We start from the raw sequence: 11,803 nt of genomic DNA on the forward strand, positions 1-11,803 counted from the left end.
CACCCAAACACACCCATCTGCCCCGCATGACGGTGTGTTTCACACCAAGGAGCCGACCCACAACTGTCATGGAGCCTGCTAAGAAAGGAGAATAAATAAATAAATAAATAAATAAATAAAAGTACAACAACAAAAAAGAAGAAGAAGAAGAAGAAGAAGAAGAAGAAGAAGAGGTAACTGAGCCTTGCTGAAGCTGAGCCTCTCCTCCTGGAAGACCTGCAGCCTTCAGCAGCACGCCTGCTCTCCTCCTTCTCCTCTGCTCTCCTCGGCCTTGGAAGGCAGCCTGTCCCATGGGAGAGGAGGATGGGTGTGGCAGAGGAGTGTGTGTGTGTGTGTGCGTGAGAAGTGATGCTGCTCGGCAGCCTCTCTATGTGCGAGTGTGTGAGAGGCGGTGTTGCGGGTGTGTGCACATACAAGTGTGTGTGTGTGTGTGTGTGTGTGTGTGTGTGTGTGTGTGTGTGTGTGTGTGTGTGTGTGTGTGTGTGTGTGTGTGTGTGTGTGTGAGTGTGTGTGAGTGTGTGCCAGAGCTCGGCTAACCCAATCAGGGAAATGTTGCTTGGCAACGGTCCACAAAGGGACGCGGGTATGTTTCCCTGTGTGTCAAGTGTGTACAGGTTTGTGTGTGTGTGTGTGGCGAGGGAGCGAGTGAATTTATGTGTGTTTGTGTGTGTGTGAGAGAGAGAGAGAGAGCATGTGAGAGATTGCCAGCCATGTTTGCCTGTTTGTCTTTGCGTGCATGTGTTTGTGTGTGTGTGTCTGCTTGTGTGTTCTGCTTGTGTACACACCCAGGCTGCAGAGGCCTTGAGCCAGCCGCGCAAAGACTGGGACGAGGGTTCAGCACATGAGCCGCTCATCTTCAACCAGCGCACACCTCGTGTACACACACGAGGCACCGACGAGCGCACACAAACCGGCGAGAATGGAACGGGATTAACGGGAGACGGCGGTTCGGATGAAATCCTCCCTCTCGGTCCCCCCCCCCCCAAAGGTTGAGGGGGGGGCCGCTAGTCGTCATACCTCGTCTTCACCCTTTGGCTGTCAAACGTGGGAAAAGCGGGCTAAGCCCTATAGTCCCCGTCTGAGCCACCGAAGCCATGCCCCCCCCCCGGCTTACAAAAGAGGCGAGGGGGCCTTTCAGGTGAAACGGAAATAAGAATAAAATAATCTCCATAAATAAACCGAAATGGAAAATTCAACCCCTTAAAACACCCACGGATGGATATTAAGACAAACGCCCCAACTTGTTTGTGCGGCGGTGGGCAACACGGGGTTGTTTGTGCGGCGGTGGGCCACACGGGGTTGGCACGAGAGGGCCAGATTTTGCACATAATGTACATCAACGATGGATCAATAAAAGGTGGCTTCTCCTTCCTCATACACCCACATAACCCCCCCCCCCCCCGGTGGCACACATCGCCTCCACTACCTCCACCCCTTATCTCTCCATTAGCGTCTTTAAGCCATTCCAACATTGATCCGTTTCTTTTCATGGAGCGCCCCGCTTCCTCGCTGGCCTCTTGAAAGGGGGAGATGGGAGGCTGTCTTCACTGTGTCTTTTTTGTTTGTTTGTTGCCAAATCACAACATAACCCCCCCCCCACCACACACACACACACACACACACACACACACACACACACACACATCTTAGATAGACTTGGACACAGACTTAAGGCGATACGGAGGAGGAGCAAATGCTGGGCCACATGTTGGCAGTTTTGAGGGCTTTCCCTGAGGGGATACCCGTGCTGTAACCCCCCCCCCCCCCACCGCCCCACCAGCCCACCAGACACAACCCCCCATCAGGCCGCCTCACCCACCTCTCACATGTGGCCCTTCCCAGGGGGAATCACTTGCAGCCACTCGCCAGCATGTCAGAGGCAGCTGAAGATCATTTGCATGCACACTGTGTGTGTGTGTGTGCGTGCATGGTGTGTGTGTGTGTGTGTGTGTGTGTGTGTATACTTGTCTATAACTGTACGTGGAACCACCTATATTAGTGGCTACGTCCTTATTCCAACAGCCCCACCCCCAACCCTCCATCTATACAACCCCATCTCCTAACTGACAAGAAAGTCAAGAGAAAACAGCCACCACCACCATCATCCCCCCCCCCACACACACACACACACACGGGTATGAATCGTTCGAAGCCAACTCTGAAGGGAGTAATCTAGGGGACCGTTTTAGAGATGCCTTGGACAGGATGTTGATCTGCCCCCCCCTCCCTGTTAAAAAAAACCTCCACTCTTGGCAGGTAAGAGTCACATCCACCACTAAGCACGAGGCCCTCTGCAGAAAACATAAGGCCCTCTGGGAGCAGTGTGGAAGTGAGAGGGAGGAGAGAGAGAGAGAGGGGGAGAGAGAGAGAGGGGGGGGGGGGGGGGAGATGTGGGCAAGGCTTTGCAGACACGGCCCGCTGAGCACGAGCTGCCTCTGGGTTGGCGGGGACACTACCTGTATAGCTCGGGTTATCATGGGTTACCAGCTCTATCCATCATTTAATATGAGACCACTGGTGCCGAGAGGAAAATGACTCCGAGCTCAAGTGTTATTTTTTCTGACAGCTCCTGCGTGTGCGCCCTGACGTCAAGTTTTGATACGCCGCGGAGGCAGATTGGCTGAGATGAGGAACCTATTTGCCGTTCTATAGACAACGATGTGGTGTGCGTCTATGCATAAAAGAAATCAGAGCGAGTCTTCATATCCATAAAGTTTATGTACTGTTTATGACTGAGAGTATAATATGTCTGCAAAAAATATTCGGCGGTGTTGTGTCAGACCTTTCACAACACAAATACGAGATATTTTAGTGGTCTTTTTTTGTTGTGGCTTCTCCATGGATGACACGGAGGTCTTGGCAGGTCTTCTCCGTGAAGCTTGAGTGGTTCTGAGATCCCGGGAGCAATGCCGTCTGCAGCTATGCTCCTGGTAGGGTGACCCATGGCGGTAAGGTCAAGGGGGGGGGGGGGGTCCTTGACAAAGAAGTCCAACCAAGACCTCAATGGTGGAACAGGTGGAGGGTGATGGCGGGCTTTAGGGAAGCATCACAATGGCTGGGAAGGCGGATGAAGGCTGCAGCAGAGATGGGCCCCCAGTCGTCTTGGACTCTATTGCCACTGGGTCCTGACTCAGATCTGTCAAGGACCGTCTGGTGGCTGTCTGTGCACCAGTCTCTCCACGTTAAACAAAGTCATGCATAGGCGTCCTCCATGAAGGACAGTCCTACTCGCTTCGAGTGACCACCGATGATGATGACCTTGGCAGGTAAATGGATCCATATGTACACCTCCTGTTGGATCTCGGTCAGTATTGTAAATGCTGTATTTTGTTTTGCCCTCCACTTTCTCCTCAATTATATTCGGCCAATTACTCCACTTTACCGAGCCATCCCGGTCGCTGCTCCACCTCCTCTGCCGGTCCAGGGAGGGCTGCAGACTACCACATGCCTCCTCCCATACACGTGGAGTCACCAGCCGCTTCTTTTCACCTGACGGTGAGGAGTTTCACCAGGGGGACGTAGTGCGTGGGAGTATCATGCTATTCCCTCCAGTTCCCCCTTCCCTCTGAACAGGCGCCCTGACCGACCAGAGGAGGCGCTAGTGCAGCAACCAGGACATATACCCATATCCGGCTTCCCGCCAGCAGACACGGCCAACTGTGTCTGTAGAGACGCCCGACCAAGCCGGAGGTAACACGGGGATTCGATCCGGCGACCCCTGTCTTGGTAGGCAACAGAATAGACCGCTCCAAGATAGCAATATTGCCGTGGCCCGGACCCGTCCCACACCCGACACTTTCATCCGGCCCACATACCGCGTGGAATGATGGCACTTGGGCGGTCCGCCCCTGTTTGCCAGATCTGGGCCAGAACCAAGCCATAGCAATGCTGCATGGGCCAGATAATTGCCAAAGGTGGCCCACATTTGTTTTGGGATATTTGGGCCATATTTGCTATTATACATGTGGGTCACTTCAGGCTCACACATCTATTTGGTCAGGGCCAGAAGAAGGCCATCAGTGCCGCATGATTGCCTGAAGTGGCCCACATCCGGGTGCTATCTGGGCTACGCTACCCGGAGGCGTAACTGCTGTGTTTTGACGGCGCTGGCGATTGGCGGGAAGTTTAGACAGTCACAGGAGGGGCGACACTCCCCGCAACCATCTCGATATGGTAAATCCCGACCATCTGGCGCTCCGTGCGGATAAATATCAAACATCAGAAGTTATTTTGTAAATACGACACGACCCGGGCCGGTGTGCCACCGGGGACCCATATGAGCGCAGATGTCGGTGCGCACCTTAAACACTTTTATTGGAAAGACAGATCCCCGGCGCCGGCGGCCTCCTGCATTCCAACATCAAACACACGCCGGCTTGCAGAGGTGGCCCTCCTATAGGACGTGAACCGGGTGCCGATGTGTCCCGGTGCCACAGACGTTCCTCTGCAAGGCTGGAGCGGCGCGGTGCAGCAGTGTGTGTGTGTGTGGGGGGGGGGGGGCTGTTGTCGAGCTGCAGAGAGAGTGTCTTTTATCTGAGCTCGCGGGAAACGTCAGGTTGCGTATGTGCTCAGTGTTGCGGTGGGCTTCACTTCAGCAGGAGGCATACACACACACACACACACACACACACACACACATATATATATGTATATGTGTGTGTGTGTGTATATATCTCCGTATGGACCTCACAAGTCCAACTTATAATGAGCGCCACTGCCAGCTTTGTGGTTGCCTGAGGCATCGTGTTTTTTTGAAATCCAGGCATTGGGTTTCACTACAGACCTTCACACACACACACACACACACACACACACACACACACACACACACACACACACACACACACACACACACACACACACACACACACACACACACACACCGTGAGGAATCCTGTACAGTCTCAGACCTTCACAGTTCCGACTTCAAGCGTGCAACTGAACCACCGGCAGCCCGCCCCCCACCATTCATTCTCTTTTTCCATTCTCCATTTTTTTCCTCCGTCGTGTAGCCGACGGATGCTCCAGTACAGTTCATTCTTGGAGGGATGTGCAAACACTGAATAATGTATTACTGCCGGGGCGGAGAGGTGTCAAAACTAAGTGTGAGATTAGTGAAAAGAAATATGTTTTTGCTTCTTTCTTTTTTTTCCCATCTCTCACCCACCTCCAGACACACGGAAAACACCCCCCCGCCCCACCCACCTCATCCCTTCGCCCTTTGGATATCCAGCGTTGCATCCCACTCCACACCGCTCACGCCCGACTCCCACAGGCTGGTGCCGCTTCCTGAATGGCATTCATGTTAATGAATAGGGATTAGCGGAGAGAGGGCAGACACAGATGTCACGCCGAGGTTTCATGGGTTTTGTGCTCGTCAGAGGGAAACTTAAACAACGACACGCGGCTTGCAGTCACCTTTCCTTCCTTTCTTGAAAGTAACAATGAATGAGCGGGGCGCAGAGAGAGAGAGAGAGAGCGGGAGAGTGAGCAAGGGAGAGAGAGAGAGAGAGAGAGAGAGAGGAGAGAGCGGGAGAGTGAGCAAGGGAGAGAGAGAGGAAACAGGGCGAGAGTGAGCGAGGGAGAGAGAGAGGAGAGGAGACAGAGCGAGAGTGAGCAAGGGAGAGAGAGAGAGAGGAGAGCGAGGGAGAGAGAGAGGAGAGCGAGAGTGAGCGAGGGAGAGAGAGAGAGAGAGGAGACAGAGCGAGAGTGAGCGAGGGAGAGAGAGAGGAGAGCGAGAGTGAGCGAGGGAGAGAGAGAGAGAGAGGAGACAGAGCGAGAGTGAGCGAGGGAGAGAGAGAGCGAGAGTGAGCAAGGGAGAGAGAGAGGAAACAGGGCGAGAGTGAGCGAGGGAGAGAGAGAGAGAGAGGAGAGCGAGAGTGAGCGAGGGAGAGAGAGAGAGAGAGAGGAGACAGAGCGAGAGTGAGCGAGGAGAGCGAGAGTGAGCGAGGGAGAGAGAGAGAGAGAGGAGACAGAGCGAGAGTGAGCGAGGGAGAGAGAGAGAGAGAGGAGACAGAGCGAGAGTGAGCGAGGGAGAGAGAGAGAGAGAGGAGACAGAGCGAGAGTGAGCGAGGGAGAGAGAGAGAGTGAGCAAGGGAGAGAGAGAGAGAGGAGAGCGAGAGTGAGCAAGGGAGAGAGAGAGGAGACAGAACGAGAGTGAGCGAGGGAGAGAGAGAGCGAGAGAGAGAGTGTGTGTGCCTAACTGTGCTGGGGGGGGGGTCCAAACACGTAGTGCAAGACAAGTCGAGTAGAGAGGAGTGTTCGTGGATGCAGCATCACGTGGTTGCTTGGGGCAAATATCCAGAGCGGGGGGTGGGGGGGGGGTATTGAGCACTACTGATGACAATCCAGCAATCCGAGGGGTTCTGAAGAAGAAGTTGTCGGGGCCGAGAGTCAACGCTGCTCCTGTTTAAAGGTTAAGAGAACACACACCAAGACACCTCAGTTATCCTCACTCTTTCTTTATATATATATACACTACCGTTCAAAAGTTTGGGATCACCCAAACAATTTTGTGTTTTCCATGAAAAGTCACACTTATTCACCACCATATGTTGTGAAATGAATAGAAAATAGAGTCAAGACATTGACAAGGTTAGAAATAATGATTTGTATTTGAAATAAGATTTTTTTTACATCAAACTTTGCTTTCGTCAAAGAATCCTCCATTTGCAGCAATTACAGCATTGCAGACCTTTGGCATTCTAGCTGTTAATTTGTTGAGGTAATCTGGAGAAATTGCACCCCACGCTTCCAGAAGCAGCTCCCACAAGTTGGATTGGTTGGATGGGCACTTCTTTGAGCAGATTGAGTTTCTGGAGCATCACATTTGTGGGGTCAATTAAACGCTCAAAATGGCCAGAAAAAGAGAACTTTCATCTGAAACTCGACAGTCTATTCTTGTTCTTAGAAATGAAGGCTATTCCATGCGAGAAATTGCTAAGAAATTGAAGATTTCCTACCCCAGTGTGTACTACTCCCTTCAGAGGACAGCACAAACAGGCTCTAACCAGAGTAGAAAAAGAAGTGGGAGGCCGCGTTGCACAACTGAGCAAGAAGATAAGTACATTAGAGTCTCTAGTTTGAGAAACAGACGCCTCACAGGTCCCCAACTGGCATCTTCATTAAATAGTACCTGTTAGAGCCTGTTTGTGCTGTCCTCTGAAGGGAGTAGTACACACCGGTGTAGGAAATCTTCAATTTCTTAGCAATTTCTCGCATGGAATAGCCTTCATTTCTAAGAACAAGAATAGACTGTCGAGTTTCAGATGAAAGTTCTCTTTTTCTGGCCATTTTGAGCGTTTAATTGACCCCACAAATGTGATGCTCCAGAAACTCAATCTGCTCAAAGAAGTGCCCATCCAACCAATCCAACTTGTGGGAGCTGCTTCTGGAAGCGTGGGGTGCAATTTCTCCAGATTACCTCAACAAATTAACAGCTAGAATGCCAAAGGTCTGCAATGCTGTAATTGCTGCAAATGGAGGATTCTTTGACGAAAGCAAAGTTTGATGTAAAAAAAATCTTATTTCAAATACAAATCATTATTTCTAACCTTGTCAATGTCTTGACTCTATTTTCTATTCATTTCACAACATATGGTGGTGAATAAGTGTGACTTTTCATGGAAAACACGAAATTGTTTGGGTGATCCCAAACTTTTGAACGGTAGTGTATATATATATATATATATATATATATATATATATATATATATATATATATATATATACATATACATATACATATATACATATATATATTGCTTATATTCAGTTTAGATCAGCGCTTCCTTTCAACACCCTCATATCACATATCACCAGTTTCCACTTCATACTTGTTCACTCCCACCTGCGTTAGGGAGTCTGAATCCAAAGATCCTAGAACCCTTTGTGTTATCTCACACACACCACACACACACACACACACACACACACACACACACACACACACACACACACACACACACACACACACACACACCACAGACACACACACACCGAGAGAGTAAGAGGCAGATGCTCAAAAACAGACGTGGGGGTTTTCCCGCTAAGATGTCTAGTTCCTCCACATACACTCAACACAAAACTGCGTTGCCTGTCACGGAACAAAAACAACAACAACAACTCCGAGACAATCTCTTAAACAGTCGGTGGTGGCTGTATAAAAAGAGAGGAGCTCTGAGATAAAGGGAGGAGATGTGAGTGGGGGAAACACACGGGAGGCGAGGGAACCATTTGGGCTCCTCATTCGCACCTCCAGGCGACATCCTGCACGCTCCCCGGGGGGACGGCACACCGGCAGCGTGGCGGAGGAGAGAGAGAGAGTACCGCAAGTTATCCTGCGGTTTCTTTTGTCGGGTGGGAGGGGAGGGGAGGGGGGGCTCATCTCCTTCGCTGCTCCTCCCATCAGGGTTCCTTTGTTGCATTGACTGGCAACAGCTCCCTCGCTGCTCAGGCAATCCTCACAGGCTGGGGCTGAGGTAAGAAGACAGACGCCGGGCGGAGGCAATGTGGCGCTGAGGACGAGGAGCCCGGATAATGTCCTTCCAGCTAAACAGACGTGGACCGGTTTATTCAGCAGCTACGTATTCAAAGGAGGAAATCAGGAGTCAGGATGTCGTTTCCCCCAGCCCACAGCAGTGCAACACAAAGACAGAAACACATATCCAAGCTACAAGAACACATATATCCAAATTCACTGTCCAAGAGAGCGAACGCCAGCCAGGATGACTGTCAGAACCGCCCGTCTGCATGGGCTAGCAGTTAGCTTAACCTGCCCCAATCCCGTGTCCTCTCAGCCCGCCCTCGGTGCTTCCTCTTTGGGCACAGCTTCGGACAGGGCCGTGGTCCTTGGGCCCACCGGATGCAGCAGACAAGGCTCCCCCAGCTGATCCGACGTCAGCTCCCCCAGCCAGACACCCTCGACACACCTCCCCACACGCCGGCACCAAAAACACAGTCGGCATTAGGCGAAGCCGCCACCAGACCGCCCTCGGTGTTATTGGACCTGCCGGTCTACATGGGCTAGCCTGCCCCACTTCCGCGTCCTGTCAGACCGCCCTCGGTGTTACCTCTTTGGGCGCAGCTCCAGGCAGGGCCGTGGTCCCTGGGCCCACAGACCAAGCTCTCCCAGCAATCCAACGAAGACAACTTAGATGCTGACATGGACAAAGACACTGCATGGACGGTACTGGGCGAGGCCGCCACAAACGTGAGCTTGTGCCGCCTTGGAAATGTAGACAAGGCTGGACTTCCACCACCAAAGCACCAAATGAAAACCTCCTGACCGTGTTCTGCTATCACATATGCCACAGCCATCATACGACAATTTCACATAGGCCTTGTAGACACCTCAAAACAAGCCTTACACAAATATCGGAGACACAACGTATTTGCCCGAGTGTCTTGTTGCAGCCACAGTGTCGATAAAAACAGGCCCATTTTTGATGTGAAAACCGGCAGATGTGGATTGATGAGAATCAATACCATGCTGGACAAAGCCGCCGGTGTGAGCTCCATGATTGCTCTGCGGAGCTCGGAGGAGCATACCAAGAGTGTCAGAGGCCCTCGAGGCTTTCTCGGCGTGCAGCCTTCAAATTCCCGGTGACAGCCGAGGGTTTAATTCCGTTACCTGTGTTCGGAAAAAATAAAAACAGGTCACGCTCTGAGATGCTCTGCTGAGTGCTTCATTAATATGGATAAGCTCAGCCTCAGAAGAGCGGGAGTCAAACACCGACTTACGCGTCAGTGTTTGACTCCAATTGGCAAAAATAAGACAAGAACCCCCCCCCCCCCCACCTTGTCGGGCTTCTCAAAGGACGTTATGTTGTAATTTAACTTTTCAAACGGTAAACAGCTCCTTTTGGAGCTACTTCATAAAGTTCATTATATTTCTATCGGAGTACAACAACACAGCAGTCGATGAGGATGCGACGGCACACCTCGGGGCCCATGTCGATGACATCACATATGCAAATGAGCTCGGCGGGCCAAAGCTCCCGCTGTCCACCCTTCCAGGTCGCGTCTCTGTTCTGAGGCTGACTGCACATTAAGCGCGCACGAGTGCAGAAAACAGCTGTCACTCAGCCGAGTCCCAGAGGTGCCCGTCACAATGGCCCGCGGACGCAGCCGGCGCCATCTGCCGCTGTTTCGCTGGGATGTGTTTATGGGAAGGAGTAATTAAAGCCTATATCACTGTATGAGTCAGACGGTGGTTCATCACGTACTCAGCTCGCTCAGGACGGCGTTGGTGCAGGAGGTACCAACCGACCGACTGACTGACAAACAGTTTTGCGAGTATGTCAAGTGCTCACAAAACTGTTGTCAAAACAAGTATTCTCACTGCACGGCACTAAAAACAAGCTGCCAAAAAACTACTACCCTGCTTTGCTTTGCACACCAGTAAGCTGTTGAAATAACCTACCGAGCACAACTCTGTAAATTTTGGGGGCCCGCTTTTTGACAAGCGTTAGTCATCAGCCGTCTCTCGTGTGCCAACTTGAAAACTGGTCCTGAAGCTGTGTTGCTAGGGCGATTCCGTGACGGGCACGCGCACACCAAGGGAAGCTGTTACATACGACGAGAGGTTACACGCGTCTCTTGTGCAACAGCAAAAAAAAAAAAAAAGACTTTGCAGAATAATTGATAACACTGGGACGGCAATATGCTCCTGCAGCTTGCCCTTGCTGTTCAGCAATTAGTCACGAGCCGCGACACATTGCATCTGATGACTTGTGATGCATCGTGAAAACGAGTAACCGTAAAACGACGTGGAAATCTATATGTGTGAGTGACAGACCCGAGTGTCGCCCGAATCCCAATGAAGCCACAGTAAGCAAACAGCATTTTACGCCTCTGCTGAATTTCAGCGGAGAAACTTCGGGATGGGCCAAAAACACCCATTACAGAAGTCGGAGCACGGCCAGACGGGGACAGGGAAAACAAAATGCATCGCTCAGACAAATGCCCCGGGGTTTAATGCCGGGAGGTTGGGGGTGGGTGCTTGTTATCGATCTTTGGTACACCGACAACTTCCTCTGTCAGCAAAATTCTATTTCTGGACCCAGCGTATCTCAGGAAGCCAACGAGACCTGATTTGCGGTGAGTGGCATTGCATTACCTCGCCTTCTCTTGTCCCCCGCCATCTATTTCTATCTCGGCACTCGAAACCAGATTGCCGTTTAAGCTAAATTTAGGTTTCGGGAGAGACAACTGAGAGAGAAAAAAATAAATAAAATAAAATTTAAAAAAATACAAAATCTTTGTTCTGCCCGAAACCTCTGTAAATGTCATATTGTTATGGAGGTTGTTTTGCATGGCAGATAATTGCCGGGGCCCCTTGGGTAAAGCCCCACCCCATGCAGCGAACCCGCCCGACAGATTACCTATACAGCGTGAATGAAACCTGAAGGTAATGAGCAACGCTTTGCTCCACGTCAGCACACTGACTGGTAAAGCAGAGCCCCGAACCCGAAGGCTGAGATACAATTTGGACTCACACACACAAACAAACCCGACTTCAAGGGGCGTCGTCACCCCCCCCCACCCCCACCCCGCGGCTGCAGCATTCAGTTACCTCCCCCTGGTGAAACACTGGATGGCAGACTCCTGGGAGACTGTAGGAGAAGGCACAGATAGGTGTGTCTCAAGAGATGACACAGCCTGTGTTATTTACATCCCTCCTGTGTGTGTGAGCATGTGTGTGTTGTGTTTGTGGGTGTGTGCATGTGTGTGTGCATGCACGTGCGTGCATGTGTGTGGTGTGTGTGCACGTTCGTGCACGTGTGTTGAGTATGTGTTTGTG

The sequence above is a fragment of the Lampris incognitus genome, chromosome 14 (assembly GCF_029633865.1).
Source record: "Lampris incognitus isolate fLamInc1 chromosome 14, fLamInc1.hap2, whole genome shotgun sequence".
Classification (NCBI taxonomy): domain Eukaryota; kingdom Metazoa; phylum Chordata; class Actinopteri; order Lampriformes; family Lampridae; genus Lampris; species Lampris incognitus.